At 40.1% G+C, this 5,691-nt stretch overlaps 1 pseudogene; it reads right to left on the bottom strand.

The window, feature by feature from the left end:
• Positions 1-576: 576 nt before the first annotated feature.
• Positions 577-4,686, bottom strand: LOC144580140 (olfactory receptor 3A1-like; annotated as a pseudogene).
• Positions 4,687-5,691: the final 1,005 nt, after the last annotated feature.

Raw genomic sequence — 5,691 nt, 5'->3', positions numbered from 1 at the left:
TATTATGGTTTTGAATGTATGTGTGGGAGTGTGTGTTTGTGTGTGTTCACTGCTGAAAAGCTAAACATGAAATGAAGTAGGTACTTTTAAAGATGAGATTTTTGTGGGGATGGCACAGAAGGGTGGTGATGACATTCTGTACTATTTGAACATTTACAACATGATGTATTATTATACTAGAATTTTTAAGTAGCAAGGATATTTTCAGTTTGTAATATAAAAAGGGAGAAAAATTCCAAAAGAAACAGAGTCTCCTAAATTGTTAAAGAAACCCTATGATCCTGAAGGGGGTGAACACAGAGCTGGGAATCAGGCCTTGGCCATTCTCTATGATAATGGACGCAATTGCTCCATTCCACCCGAGTGACAAGAAAGCCAAGACAAAAATCTGTCCTTGATGCTTGAAGTAAATAGCAGCTAAAAGAAATGCCAGATCTTTGGAGATAAACAGCAGGCTCTGCCTGGCTGCTGGTGTTAAATGCAGCAAAAGAAGTGGCGGTGGAAGAGGTAGTAGCTCTCTCAGGGTAAATAGATACAGTCCTTCCATTCATTCAAACTAACAGATGCAGAGAACATTCGCAGTGGAAGAACCTTAATATTACCTAGGGCTTTTGGTCAAGAACAGACCCACAGGAAGTAATCAACTGACTCAAGGTGAAGAGCTTTGTGAGTGAGAGAAGTGAGATGAGAATCACATCACAGGCCTTCCCCAACAGTCTTCTTGACCCTTGAAGGAGACTCACTCTTTGTGTCCTGATGTTTGTCTGATGACACAGTAAGACATGGAAAAAGACCTCTTTTCCCGATGTCTGTGACACTGTCAGCCAGCATGACTCAAAAATAGGGAGTGTCAGTTGGGCAGTTTGCCACAAATTTTGATGACATTTTAGATCTGTAGCTGGAGAAAATACCCAGCACTCTTTTCTTCTGTTTTCTAATCTAGTAAACCTTCTTCCTGACATTCTAGGAGCACCTCTGTTTAGAGAAAGAGAAAACGAGTCCTCTATGTGCTATTTTTTGTACCTTCAGCATAACTTAAAACATCAATCACTTCCTCCTTAATGGAGAAGATGGACTGTGATGATGGCATCAGGGCCACTGGAGTTAATTATTTCTGGACAGCGTAGACTGGGAAGCCCACAACTCTCAGGTCTGACCCACTAATTTCATCCCCCACTTTCTCCCTCTTATCTTTTAATAGTCTCAAGGCATCTTACCCAGTTCCTCCATTTTTCTCATTTCCTGTTCTGCATACCCCATTTGGTCCTCTCTAATATCGTCTTGCTTCCCTTTCTGCCCCTCCAGTTGCAGTTCTGTCCCAGCTCTCCATATTCCTCATCTCTCCTCTTCATTTCCCACCCACTCTCCTCCAATCTTGCTTTGCTTCCCTCTTCGGTGTCTTTTCTCTTTATCTCTAGCTTACCCCATCTGTTCAATCCCTCACTCACATAAAATATCATGGAGAAGCCAAGTCACAGGTGCCACTGCAAGGAAAGTTTTAGGGAAATGAGCTGGGAAACAACAATGGTGCAGCAGAGGTGCCAGGAGTGGGGAATGTGTCCTAAAAGGAAGGCTGAGAAGAAGATACAGTGAAATAATGGCCGGTCTAATAGCAAGCAAGTGGAGAGAATGCTCTGGGTCAGAGCCATGCTTCCCTCGTGAGAAGGGAAATGTTGGGCGAGTCCTCACCATGTGACTTGCATTTGTACTTACAGATTATCTTGGCTAGGAGGCCTGGAGAGTAAGAGTGAGAGGTTTGGGGAAATTTCACATTGAGTAGTCTTGGAGATTTGAAAATATGTAAATAATGCTTAGATTATAAATTCGTATCTTTTCAAAAAATTTGAAACGCATGGGGAAAAAAGGTGAGGAAAATTCCTTTTTGTGTCATAAGATATATAATACATATTAATGGAGTTTGAGCATTTAGAAGCAAGTCTTTGAGCTGCACACAGGTCTTGTGCTCCAGAATTACTAGAGGACACATTATCATACAGCTTCCCCTCTGCCCCCTGGAGATGCTATGAGATCTTTGTTTAATGGGAACAGAAAGAGCTACTTTGTTTGTTTTTTGTTTCGGTTTGTTTCATTTTTGCTTATAGTGCTCTGATGGGAGAAATAAAACAATCTTAATCTCTAGGCCTATGATTTATAAACAGACCAAGCATACCTGAACTTCAGGGAAAAAGATAACTTTGGGGTAGGGGAAGTTTTCTGGGGTGCTTCTGGGAACGCAGGCTGTATCCAAACAAAGAGTCATTCCCTCTCTGTAAGCCTGTAAGCATTCACAGCTTCCCAGGTTTCCCCTCTAGCCAGAAAGGGGAGAACACAGTGCCTGAAGTTGTCATTTGTCTAAGGGGCTGGCTTGGCAGAACCTCTACACCCACTGCCTATAACTGGGCAGGGCTGCTTTAGGAAATGATAGCTATTCTTCCCTATAAAAAGTCCTTCTTATACCCAGGGAGATAGAAACAGGTCTGAACCATGTTTTTCCTAGTTTCTGGCTCTAGAAGATTTTTCCTTTAGTAGAAAAAGACACAGGGAGAGTCAATGGAGACCTCCTCAAGCCAATGCCTGCCTCCCCACGAGCATCCTCCAGAGGGCACTCTGCACATCAGGGTTTCTAAGGCTGAAGATGATTGGGTTCAGCATGGGGTTGATGAGAGTGTCGAAAATCCCAACAGCTTTATCCTTGTCTGAAAGCTTGGTTGAACCTAGTCACATATAGTTAAAGATACCTGAACCATAGAATATGGCAACCACAGTGAGGTGGGAGCCACACGTGGAGAAGGCTTTCTTCCTGCCCTTTGCAGAGTGAATTTGCAGGACCACCACTGCCACATGGATATAGGAGATGACAATGAGAGCCATGGGGGTACCTGCCATTAGAAAACCCACAGCAAAAAGCAGCAGCTCATTGATTTGGGTGCTGGAGCAGGAGAGCTGGAAGAGCTGTGGGAGGTCACAGTAGAAGTGATGGATCACATTGGGGCCACAGAAGTTGAGTGTGGACATGGCCACAGTGTGGATCAGTGCATTGCTGAAAGCACAAACCCAGGATGCAGCCACCAACATCCTCTGGACTGTCTGACTCATGCGGGTGCTGTAGGTGAGGGGCCAGCAGATGGCCAGGAATCAGTCATAGGCCATAGTGGTCAGCAGGAGGCAGTCCACTCCAACGAACAGATGGAAGAAGAAGAGCTGGGTAAGGCAGGCTCCGTAGGGGACTGCACACTTGTAGGACAAGAGACGACTCAATATAGAGGGAACAGTGACACTGATGCACCCAACATCCAGCACTGAGAGGTTCCCCAGGAAGAAGTACATGGGGGTGTGGAGTTTAGGCTCCACCAAGATGGCTGCCAGGATGCTGAGATTGCCCCCGACTGTGACCAGGTAGGCAAAGAGGAAGAGCACAAAGGCAACTGGTTGCAGCCCTGGTGCCTCCACCAATCCCAGCAGAATGAACTCAGCAATGGCCGTTCCATCGGCCCCAGATTCTTGCTGCATGAGTTCCTTCAAAGAAACATCCAAGGAGGAAAAGAATCCATCCTCTCAATTAATTTATCCATTCAGAAAGAAGAAACAGACCTCCTCTACTTGCCCAGCCCTCTGCTGTGTCCCCTCTGCACAAGTAAGGAGTGTTCTGCTCCTTAGGCCACACTACACTTATTTACTCTTTCACTACATCCACCTGAGTAAGTTTACTTTATTTGCAGGTGTAATGACAGGTGACATGACCACTGTGGACCTCCCTGCCTGAACCCACATCCCAGCTGCAAGAACCTATTTGTAAAGATTATGAAAGATGAAACCCTTGGGAAAAATAAGCAAAGCATACTTCTGGTTTAAACATGGCTGAGCAGCCAAAACTTTCTCTTCTGAGAATGCATCTCTTTCCAAAGCAAGGAAGAAAATAAGCACACAGATTTTATCTTCAAAGAAGTTCACAAATATCCACAACCCCAATCCATAAACTAGATTGGATGGTTTCAAGAACAGTAAAGATCAAAGGGGAGAGTGACAAGAAGCAGAGAGAGGAACTCCATGACTGTAGAAGAGTTAAATGAGTATCATTCTCTTAAAAACAAAGGCTGAGTTAGGGAAGGCAATCAATAAAAAACAAAGCTCCTGTTTGCAATAATGGGTGTATGGTGCAAGTCATGGCACTGCAATCTTCTGTGATCCTGACTGGACTCAAGAAGCAGAGGAAAGGCAAAAATGAAGAGTTAAGTTCACAGGGTATAGATAAAGCATAAGACTGGAGGCAAAAATTAGAAAAAATACAGTTTTTTCTAACAGTTCTAGTTACCTGTCTGTATTCATTACAGACCAGTATAAGCTAAAATAATTTACCTCCAATTTTGAATCACAAGATAAGTTCCTGCTCATCTGAAACATGTCTTAGCCTTGCAAGATATAGCGTCTTGTGAATATCTAGTTTGGAAAAAACTCATTTCATTTAAGGATTCAAACAAACCTGCATAGCATATAAACATGGATTCTACAAGGAAAAAGGGTAAATAAACAAGAAAAACATAAAATTCACTCCATAAAAGAATGTTGCCATTGAACAAAATTGCTAAAATAATATATTTTAAATATTTTCCCACAAAAAGTATGTGATGGTGAAAGATTTGTTAGTTAGCTTGATTTGATCCTTCCACAGTGGAAACATATATTAAAAAATCACATTTTACTCCATAAATATATAAAATTATTTGTCAATTAAAAGTAAAATGAAATGAATAATTTTACTAGTAAGAATCTCTGCTCATAATGCTTATGAAAAAAGCTTTATTTAAATTTTAATAACTAGAATATTCTCATGCTATATAAAATTTCCTATAGCATGAGAAAGATATAAGAATCCCAATACTTTTTATGAAGTTAGTGTATATCTGATGCTAAAATCTAAAGATTTTAGGAAGAAAAAAAATCACTAGAGAACAATATTAGTTATGAGTATAAAAACAAAATGCTAATACAGCTAACTACAGAAAATTTTAACAATTAGAATATTTTAAAAAATAATCCACCATTATTAACTTGTGAGAAATTAGGGATATTTTAATACATCAATGTTTTTATATACTACATCAAATCAATTACTTAAAACATACATTTTACAGGTCACAATCCATTTTTTAAAAAAAAAACTCACCCAGTGTTAGTTATCTAGGAATAGAAGAATACTAGAATATCCTTCCAAATGGAGAAAAAGAAATTATCTTATGAAAGTCAGGCCCAAGAGAGGGATTCTCTCCATTACATCTATTTTTTATACTTGTCCTAGAATCGCTAGCAAATTAATGTGAAGGAATAGAAAACAAAAGTGTATATGTTGGAAAGAGAGAAAAAGGCTATTTGTCTGTAGAAAAAGAGTTATTAAAACAGAAGTGGCAAGATGAAAAGCAAATATATGGAAGTGCTTATTTCTTTATGTATCATCAGTATATATTGATGAAGATGATAAAAATACTTCAAAAACACATTTTAAAGGAAATTCTTATGATATAAGGTTATGTGATTAAAGTAGGATGCAGAATTATACAGCATGATTTTATATTAACAAATGCACACACACACACACACAGACACACCAATACTAGAAGGAAATACCAAGCATTTATTAGTAGTTTGAGTAGTAATACAGGTGGTTTTTGTTTTCTTCCTTCTACTCTTCTCTAC

The sequence above is a fragment of the Callithrix jacchus genome, chromosome 18, assembly GCF_049354715.1.
Source record: "Callithrix jacchus isolate 240 chromosome 18, calJac240_pri, whole genome shotgun sequence".
NCBI lineage: Eukaryota > Metazoa > Chordata > Mammalia > Primates > Cebidae > Callithrix > Callithrix jacchus.
This window is presented reverse-complemented; position numbering and strand designations above follow the sequence as displayed.